The 11,243-nt window shown below is 36.0% G+C and overlaps 1 long non-coding RNA gene across 1 annotated transcript; it reads right to left on the bottom strand.

The window, feature by feature from the left end:
* Window positions 1-2,094: 2,094 nt before the first annotated feature.
* LOC309497708 lies at window positions 2,095-10,643 on the bottom strand. Its single transcript, XR_014205668.1, has 3 exons — window positions 10,590-10,643; window positions 9,789-9,940; window positions 2,095-3,973 (listed from the first exon to the last, which is right to left on the bottom strand). It is a non-coding gene; the product is annotated as an uncharacterized lncRNA (long non-coding RNA).
* Between the last annotated feature and the right edge of the window lie 600 nt (window positions 10,644-11,243).

Raw genomic sequence — 11,243 nt, 5'->3', positions numbered from 1 at the left:
CAAAACAATGTCGGCGCGCAGCATAACGTTATCGTGGTCGACCCAGGAGGTGCAGACCTTCCTGGGTATCGTCAGTGAAGAAAGGGTGCAAAGGGAACTCAGTGGCATGGTGAGAAACAAAAAGGTTTTTCAGCATGTTTCTGAGAGGATGGCTGCCAAGGGGTTCCAGCGGACGTTCGAGTGGTGCCGCATTAAAAGCAAGAAACTGTGGAGTGACTACCGTAAGGTGAAAGACCACAACAGCCGGAGTGGTGTTCACAGAAAAAATTGGATGTGGTTCGATATGATGGACGCCATCTACGGACACAGACCGGGGAGTTTGGGAAGAGAAGGAGGCATCAATACGGCCACCTCTTTGCTGGAGTCGATGATGGAGTCTGCCGGTAAGTTCTTATAACTTAGTTGTGAAATAAAGTATACAACGATCTCGGGAAAGTTTACTTTAAATGCACTTTTTTTAGCAAGCCTGTTGTTTGTTGGTTGTTTGCCAGCCAGTGAGGTATCAACCAATAATTTGCAAGCTAGCAAGATGCTAGTTTATTAGCCAGAGGTGAACGGAGTACAAATCCCCTAATAAAATATTACTATTTTACTACTATTTACTATTACTACTAAACATATTCTACTAAATAGCTATTAAAGAGAGATGGGTCTAATGATAGAGCTTAAGGTAATAGCTCAGTCTGAAATTATAATGAAATATCAGAGGGAGAGATGTGAAACTATGTCCACATTCAGTGGGCTTAAACAGTACAGCAATGTTGCGGGGTAAAAAGTACAATATTATGCTTTGGAATGTAGTGAAGTAAAAGTTTCTCAAAATGAAAGTACTCTGATAAAATATAGATACTTGAAAAATTTACCTATGTACAGTAACGATGTAAAAATGCTTTGTTACTGTCCACCGCTGTAATTGGCTACCCACTAAGTCCTACTATGTTGTATGTTTTGTATTTGTTATCTCAAACCGTATTGTTGCAGTTTATGAAATTAACGTGACACACAAACACACATATACACTCACCTAAAGGATTATTAGGAACACCATACTAAAACTGTGTTTGACCCCCTTTCGCCTTCAGAACTGCTTTAATTCTACGTGGCATTGATTCAACAAGGTGCTGATTATATTGATTAAATGTGTTCTCTTTGTATGATCGTTTCTGCTTCGCACAACCTGGAAGTGAAGACATCATGTTGTGTTTATAGTGTGAACATGAGAGTCTGCAAACACAGCTTCCTATTTCATTTTAGTAATATAAAGTTTATATCTGTATTTATCTGCTGCTACACTACATTGTTGAGATGATTTCTTATAGAAGGAATAGTACAGACAAATTATATCGTTATCATCAGTCATCGTCACTATCAGGATAAAACATTTATAACACTATACTAATACTATATAGAATAGGTACTTGCTTTTTCAGGTGGAGAGGTATTTTAGAGCTCAGTGAGAGCCCACAACATTATACAGCAGTGTTGTCTTGATTTAACCCATTCATTACAGGTCCTGGTCATCTACATAGGGTTACATTCTTCAATTAGATCATATTTGCTTCGGTTAGATCATATTTCCCCCCAGCCACCCCAAACAACATTAGGCTAGAGTACTGTACAGTATCTGTACATCCAGCAACCAGGAAATACACAGCTATGGATATATATCTATATATATGAATATACAGCCATCTACTGGTTACACAATAGTATTACAGATGATAAACGGTGCATGACTTAGAGGTAAATATTTAGTACTGTAAAATCTCTCTTTTTTTTTAAAACAAATGTTTTAAGTCTGCAGTTTGTTATGTGGAAGTTCAAAGCAGTTTTTATAATTATAATTTTTTTATTATAATACATCTCCTTTCTCTTTTTCCAGGGAGTGGAGCAACTTTTCCATAAACAAAATTCTGATGCTGACACAGAGGATGGAGTGGTACCAGTGATCCACTGTCCACATCAGACAAGAATCTTACTTTGTTCAGACATATCACCGTTGAATGACTGGGATCTTGATTTTCAGACACCTGATATTATGCAAATATTTAAATTTATTTGGAGCTCTATATTAAAACAAACACATTTCACAAGTACACAAGAGGTTGCACTTTATTCTTATTAGTCCATGCTGATCTTGGATTACTTTACCAACAGCATATGAATGTTACATATTATGTTACATATTTTAATTAATATTTTCAATTACATTCAACTGGTTTTATAACCAGTCACAATTGAACTGATGATTGTTAAAAATGTATTTCCAATTTTAAATGTAAGAAGAAAATGTTAACAAAAAAAAATAAAATAACACAAAAAAAAAAGGCAACAAGAACATTCTTTGTGTGAAATGTGTAATGAAATTCCCTTTGAGGTCTGTATCATCTGACAGCAAGCCACAATTGTAATTTTCATTTTGTTTGAATTCTTCAGAATTACGTGATTATTAAGTGCATATGCTAACAATGATGCCAACCTCGATTATATGGTTGAAGTGAGACTTTCTTGATGGCTGAATATATCACACACATGTATACTAGTATTCTATTTAAATTGAAACAGCACAACCTAATCAAAACCTACAATGCAGAAGAATCATCAGGAATAAACAAATATTCTCCAAAAACATTGGACATATACAATACTTTTAGTATTATATACAGTACTTTAATGTACAATCACACCTGAATAGACTGTCAACTTTAGGAGCACAAGAGATCTATTCAAAGTAGGAGCAGCAGATACAATTCAAAAACAAAACTCCTAACTTTATAAAACTAAAATGAAATTGGAAGCTGATACTTGTAGATTCTCACGTCCACACAATAAACACAACACTGATGTCTTCACTTCAAGGTCAAGAAGCTGTCAATCATAAACTTAGTAGCCAATGAGAACACACTGCTGTTAGCCCCGCCCCCACGAGAGATATGAGCCAGAATGAAATGAAATTTCAGGGAGCATAAAAGTTCAGAAGCGTAAATGAAAACTCTGGAAGCGCAAAGATATTTTATTCAGTTTCAGTTTATATTTTCATAAATTTCTTGAAAAGTAACGTTCATTATTATTGGTACAAAAGTAATTCCATACGACCACAGGGGGTTAACCGTGAAACTCAGTCCACACTGGTGACACATAAAAGGCTTTTCTCTCTGGTGTGAATTACATTATTATTTGAGTGATTCTTTAGGTGATTCCCATCTGTGAAATTCCTTCATTCCAAATGGATGTTATATAAAACATTTCTCTCTTGAGTGAATCCTCATATGGACATTAAGGCTGACTTTTTGTCTCAAGCTCTTTCCACACTGATCACATGTGTACGGCTTCTCTCCAGTGTGAATTCTCATGTGAGAATTAAGGGTCATTTTTTGTCTGAAACTCCCTCCACATTGAGGGCATATGAAAGGCTTCTCTCCGGTGTGAATTTTCATGTGGGCTTTAAGGCTGTATTTGTGAGTGAAACTCTTTCCACACTGTTGGCAGGGGAAAGGCTTCTCTCCAGTGTGAATTCTCATGTGGACTTTAAGGCTGTATTTTCGATGGAAGCTTTTTCCACACTCTTGGCAGGTGAAAAGGTTCTCTCCCGTGTGAATATTCATGTGAGCTTTTAGGCTGTATTTTTGAATGAAACTTTTTTCGCACTGTTGGCAGGTGAAAGGTTCCTCTACAGTGTGAACTCGCATGTGTCTTTTAAGGTTTCCTTTTTCAGTGAAACTTTTCCCACACTGTTGGCAGGAGAAAGGCTTCTCTCCAGTGTGAATTCTCATATGGGATTTAAGGTGTCCATGTTGACTGAAACTCTTTCCACATTCTTGGCAGTTCAAATGACTTCTAGCTCCCGTCTTTTGTGAGGAAGTATTTTCACTCTGTGAGAAACTAAAAGATTTTTCTCCAGTTATGATATCATACTGATATTTCTCTTCCTTTTCATTCAGTTTTTGATTCTCCTCTTTCAGCGCCATCAGGTCTAAGGTGAAAAAAAGGACAAATTAACCTCAGTTTAATGGCACATAGCAACAGACATCAAAACATTTAGACATCACAACTTCTTGCGGAAGCTCAAACGTGCTGCGTAACGAGAGAATGAACCTTATTAGTTATTGCGAAAGCTCAAATTTGCTGCGTAAAGTATGGTTGATGTACGCAGCGGTCGCAGTGCTATCTGTACGGACCAGTACATGCTTGCCTGGTAGTTGCTTTCTGAGGCGGCCCAGTGCAAGACGTACTGTTAACAACTCGAGGCAGTTGATGTGCCAATGTAGTTGGAGGCCCGTCCAGATCCCCACAACTGCATGCCCGTGTCCCCCAACCGGTGGTGGAGGCATCCGTGGTGACCACAGTATGCCTGGACACTTGTTCTAAGGGTTCTCTACACACAGGGGACCACAAAACGTGTCGGGACCAATAGTATTTCTTAAGTAAAACTTTTACTTGAGTTTTTGTCTAGAGTTTTTGACTTGGTATGTCTGTCTACATACCAAGATGTAATTTGATTTCGATAATAATACCAAGGTATTTGTACTGCAACACTGATGTAATTTGACTCCCCTGAAAGGTCCAAAGAGCGATAATATCAGAGATATACATTTTAGAGTTTGTGAATAACATGCATTTTGTTTTTTCAACATTTAAGACCAGCTTCAAAGCACAAACCCTTTTTGGGATTATATCAAAAGCAGATGGCAAAAAGCCACAGATTGCTTTTTAGAGGGAGCTGAACAATAATTAATAATATCATCTGAGTAAAAATGAAGCCTTGCAGTAGCAATTTTAAAATCAAGACAATTTAGAATACTAGCAGCCCCAAAACAGATCCTTGAGGGACTACAACCTCCAAAGTAACTAACTGAATGCCTTCCATCTGTACACATTGAGATCTTCCCTTTAAATAAGCAGTGAAGCACAAAATTACATTTTCTGATAGTCCTACCCATCTAAGCCTATTTAATAATATGTTATGGTCCGCAGGTTCGAAGGCCTTGTTTTGATAAATCAATAAATAGACAAGCACAATGTTGCTTATCGTCTAAGGACTCAACAATATCATTGAAGATTTAGTAGTAGTACTGTACCCTTTACGGAATTCTGATTGTTTAATAGACAGAATAGTATGCCTATTTAGGTACCATGTCAATTGTTCTCTAACTAGATTTTCCAAAAGTTTCGAGAGAATCCAAAGTTTAGATATAAGCCTAGGTGTATAATTATCTATAAAAGAAGGTTTACCACCTTTTGACAGAGGAACTACAAATGCTGACTTCCAGATCCTTGGAAATTTGTTAGTTAAAAAGTTGTTCATTTATCCTCCATTGGTGTATTTGTTTAATAAAGAAATATTAAACAAATACATCAGTGGAGGATAAATTAAATTAGCCACTCATTTTAAAAACAAAGGAACAATATTAGGACCTGGCAATTTATTCACATCTAGTTATCTTAAAGCAAAAAAGACATCAGAGAAAATAACTTGCTCAAAAGGTAACTCACTTGTCCATAGATTAAGTTCTGCTTCAAAGATGGTCAAGTTCGAATTCATATAATTATTTGTTTGAAATAAAGATTTGTTTATTTTTATAATGTAATAAAATATTTATAATAATATTAATAATTATCTGTTGTTATTATTATTGTTGTTGTTGTTGTATAATCATACAGAATTGGTTCCATAAACAACAGAGGCCTGAGACAACTGAAATGGAGAGATTTTTTTTTAAACTGTAAAAAAAAAAAGAAGTATATATATTATAATAATAATAATAATAATATACATATATATATATATATATATATATATATATATATATATATATATTTGACAAAATAACTGCAATATGATTTTTGTGTTAAATCATGTATCCCTACAAACAAGTAGGACAGTTACATTTTACACTGCGATTGGCTACTTATAACGGCTTCAGTCAACCGCAAAAGTGCAAAAAAAGTTTTTGTGTGTGACAGTGGACTGCATTTTGGAGACTGGACATAGTTTTTTTTTATATTTATGTTCACAAAGTGAAACAGGTTATAATACGAGCTGTCGTTTTTTTGCAGACTGTCATATTACTAACAATATTTAATGTGGTTTATCTGTAGGTAAAGTCATAATTGATGAGCTCCATTTACTCTTGCCTACTTGTTCAGTTTTCATTACATTTAATTCAAAAGTAGTTGTGTTTAATGTTACACAAATAATAATTTTGAAGGAGCAGCTTCTCAGGTGTCCTAGAAGCAAGGTTATTGTTTAGCTGGTCCTGTTTTCAACATGTCCTTACATCTTCCAAAAATATCATTTATTTCTGTAGCTGGACATTTTAAAGCCACACTAAGTAGAAATTGTGTTTTTGTCAAACAGCGACCCCTAGAGTCGCTGTGGAATACTTGCACTGTCGTAAATTATATTATAACATTTTTACATGATTGCAGCTAAATCACAAGTAAATAGTCTATAGTCTAGGCCTACTGTATAATTTAATTTGTGTTGTTTTTATTGGAATGTAAACATTACAAAATGCCAGATAACATCAATTAAGTTAAATGTACGTCGCATTATTTCATAACATTGGCCGTTATGATGTCATTAGACATGATTATTGCAATTTATCATAATAGTTTGCAAATTGTGCTCGTTTACACTATTTACAACCTCTACGTTAGGCTTATTTATGATAATTATTTGAGATATTGAAAGCTGTTCTCATGATAATCGCAATGAATCAACGTCAACAGCGTCGTCTGATATCCCTCAGGACTACTTGATAAATACACCTCACAACACCTGAGTTCAGCAGGGCCGGCCCGAGGCATAAGCGAACTAAGCGGCTGCTTGGGGCCCCCTCGCCACCAGGGGGCCCCCAATCGAGTTTTTTTTATTTATTTTTTTACATATTAATTAACTTAAACAAGTGACATAAATGAATGAAAGGATTAATAATTCAAGACAAGAAAATTCTGATTTCATGATCAATATACCTGCCTACAACTGCTGCTGTGTCTGCCAGTGTTTGAGTCATGCGCATAACCTCGCGTGCATAGACAATTTGTGCGCAAAGTCACGGTAATGTTAAGCTATGTCACAAAAATTTGATTTGATCAATGATTTATCCTTTAAATGTAATGATATTCAGAACAGAACAAGAATAAAAAAATAACTATAAACAAGCCAAAACGAAATAATTTAAAGCGAAAGTGAAAGTAAGCGGCGTTGGGCTCACGTATCTCTCTCATTAGAATCAAAATGTTTCAACATTCGCGATGGATTTGGATGGTAAACTATTCTTTATCATAGGCTTTGTACTTCACTCACGTTCCAATATCGACGGAAAAAATCATCCTCTTCACACGCGCAAAAATGTCAAGTCAAGTCAAGTCAAGTTTATTTGTATAGCGCTTTTCACAATACAGATTGTATCAAAGCAGCTTCACAGTATTAAATTAAAATAATACAACAAAGTTTGTTTCAAGAGGAATTTATTGATTGATAAAATTAAATTAAATATCCCCAAAATATCCCCAACTGAGCAAGCCAAAGGCAACAGTGGCAAGGAACCGAAAAACTTCATCAAGTGACCTAATGGTGTCCTAATACTCCATCAGGTGACCTAATGGAGAAAAAAAAAACCTTGGGAGAACCCAGGCTCAGTCGGGGGCCAGTTCTCCTCTGGCATTTATGAGCTAGAGGCCGGATTGTAGTTTGAACTGTAGGATTATATGAATGCCTGGCTGAAGAGATGCGACTTTAATCTAGTTTTAAACTGGGAGAGCGAGTCTGAGCAACGAACAGTATCAGGAAGACTATTCCAGAGTTTTGGAGCCAAATGTGAAAATGCTCTCCCTCCTTTGGTGGTTCTGAATATCCTAGGTATGACCAAAAGCCTTGAATTTAGTGATCTTAAAGAGCGCGATGGATTATAGGGCGATAGAAGATCCGTTAAATAGACTGGAGCTAAGCCGTTTAGGGCTTTATAAGTCAGTAGCAATACCTTATAATTAATACGGAACTTTATAGGTAACCAATGCAGTGATGATAAAATCGGTGTTATATGATCATATTTTCTTGATCTAGTAAGAACTCTAGCGGCGGCATTTTGGACTAACTGTAGCTTGTTTATTGAGGATGCAGGACAACCAGCTAATAAAGCATTACAGTAATCCAGTCTCGAGGTCATGAATGCATGAACTAACTTTTCTGCATCAGAAACTGATAGCATATTACGTAGCTTAGCAATGTTTCTAAGGTGGAAAAATGCTGTTTTTGAAAAATGTGCTTGGAAACATCACAGTGGAAGATTACAAAGCTGGAATATGTTGTGTGTGTGTGTGTGTGTGTGTGTGTGTGTGTGTGTGTGTGTGTGTGTGTGTGTGTGTGTGTGTGTGTGTGTGTGTGTGTGTGTGTGTGTGTGAGTCGCGGGCGCGATCGAACAGTAGAAACATAAAAACATACTCCGTCATGTTCATACAAGACATCATTCAAACTGCAAAGTGTTGCAAAACGTTGGAGGATATTTTGCAAATATTTTTTTTTATATGTTTTGTGACAGTTTGTTTTTAGAAGTTTCCAAGAGTTAGTAAAAGAGTAAAGAAAAAGTTTAAACTTTTTTAAGTATCTATTTTTTTATTAAGTATTTATTTTGTATTAATAACCTCATTGTATTAATTTATAATGTAACATTATAGCGTGACATTGTGTCAATAATCGTCAAGCACAGGTGACTCTGCGTGGTGGGAGGGGGCCCCCAAATCAAATTCTGCTTAGGGCCCCCAAAAGGCTCGGGCCGGCACTGGGCAAACTAATTCGTGAGGCATAGCTATCTGATTGATCAAAACGATTCCATTTACACCTGGTCACATAAATGTATTTTTGCGAAACGGATTTAAATTCGATCTTAAATTCTTGCGCTTTATGCAGATTTAATGGAGTTCACGTCACTGAAAGCAACAGATATGAGCTGCATTTTATAGATCATCAGCTAAAATTTCAAAATCAAAGACCGCAATAAGAGAGAGCAGTAACTTAAGCCTGGTAAGATCATTTCGTTTCTTTACTTTTAATGATGAAGATTGTGTGTTAAGCGTCTGCGACTTACTTTCACTTTGATTTGCGATAGTTTGCACGTTGGCTTGATGCAGTTGCTCATCTGCGGTGATGCGTGTTCCAGCGCGTCGTCATATCTGGATATAACATAATAGCCTATACAACGCTGTCACATGTTTTTTTTTAGTTTTTTTTTTAGCATTTTTGGGAGGAGTACAATTTACATATGTGGTTTCAACAACCATATGCATTTACACTTGTCCAGTTTCGTCTGCAATGCATCTCAGATCTCCTCCTGAAGTGGTTTGAGCGGTCGGATTCAAATCCGTCTCAAATGCGTTTCGGAGGGTTTTCACGTTCGGATAGCTATCCGATCTGAGAAAATGCATGAAGTGGCCAGGTGTACACAGCCCCCATGACAAAAACATACGCACGAAAGCCGAAAACAAACGCTGGTTGGCCTCTCACGTCCAAATTTGACGAAGTGGTGGGGGAAGTGACGTATGCCGTAAAGCAGTCGAATTTTGTAGTTCTTTTTGTGCTCTGGTTACTACCCGAACACCGAAGTTACATAGTGCCAGTAAAAGCGATACAGACCCTGTCAGGCTATGGCAGACGTGTCATTCAACCTATTGTAAGTCGATGTACCATCACAAGGATCTTGGAAATATATTATGAAGGTTGAAAAGTTACATAGTGTCGCTTTAATAGGGATTAAATGACTGAGTTAAGCTTTGGGAAGGAAACCAACCTGTTTGTTCCTCAGTATCTTCTTGTTTCACTCTGAATGTTTCTTCAATCTTCATGTCTTCACTCTCCTCTTTAATAGACGCCATCTTTATAATAGTGTGTCACGTGGATCTCAGTCGCTTCACCAGGAGTTTTTCTGTGTGTTTGGACAATCTGTCATGATTAAGATAAGAATAATTAACATAAATACATCCAAACTAAATCTCTGTGTGTGTCTCAATCAGCTCTAGTTCAGTAGTTCAGCGCACTGGTAAGAGTCAGTCAGAGTGAGAGTTAATGGATTTAAATGACCTGATTTAAAAAACAAAAAGTAGCTTTGGCCAAAAATCACTCAAAACTAGCACTACAAATTAATAGAAGAACATAGATTATACACAAACTTCATGTTTTGTTATTATTTAAATCTGCCACTTTATGGATTTTATATTAATTATTGGTTAGTAAAAAGTTATTATTACACGTGACCAGCAGGTGACGTCAGCGTGCGGTGATTCAAGCGGTTTATTAGACACTGAATAATTTTGCCTTTGATTCCGTTTAAGTTTCCAAAAGCTCAGTTTCTCTCATCACTACTTGTCAGTGACCGAATTCGTTTTTAGGATAAACTAAATCACGATATATGGAGCGAAATGAGATCTGTTGCTCATTATGGTTGCTCTTTAATCACGAAATATACCGTTCATAAATGTTATACAATAATTACAATGTTACATTCAATAATAAAACATTCGTTTAACAGTTCTTGTTAAACTATAAAATTCACTGAACGGTTTGCATTGATTTAAACACTTTAAATACAAACCTTTCCCCAGCCGAATCACAGACACAGGAGAGGGGCGCAACTTTGTGACGTCACACCACCCCTCCAAAATAAAAGTCCCGTTCATTCGCAACAATCAGGTATGTGCATAGCAATTCACATACCGTACAAATAATAAAACATATCAGCAGCATTCAAAGTTGAATTCGTGGCGAAATACATATTTAAATGCATGTTGGTTTATAGAGTCTAAATGGCTAAACAATAGTGTTTGTGTGCAGAAACAATTGAAGTGATCCGGAACTTTTTTTCAGTAACAAACCAATTTTTGGTTTTAACCTATTAATCAATGGAGCTTTTCCAGCATTATCTGAGTGGAACAATTTCCTCCTTCCCACTCCAAGAATGAAATCTATCTAATCTAATCAGAATCGTTTACCAGTAATGAAATTATGTTTATTGTTAACTTTTACAAATGTACACAAATGTTTACCTATACAATTGGTCATAGATAATTTATTTAACATTTTAGTAACCACTTTGATTAAACGTACCTTTGTATATTACTTTTTATAAATTGGATTTTATAGTATCCCGTTATTTATGCTCTGCTGTACATTGCACATACTCTTTGAATTTATAACTACTGAATAATTTGTGTTTTATATGTTCTTTAGTTCATCAGTGCTTTTAAGA

Source organism: Leuciscus leuciscus (assembly GCF_965113295.1).
Source record: "Leuciscus leuciscus genome assembly, chromosome: 4".
Lineage (NCBI taxonomy): Eukaryota > Metazoa > Chordata > Actinopteri > Cypriniformes > Leuciscidae > Leuciscus > Leuciscus leuciscus.
The sequence above is the reverse complement of the archived record's forward strand: the minus strand, read 5'-3'. Positions and strand labels throughout refer to the sequence as shown.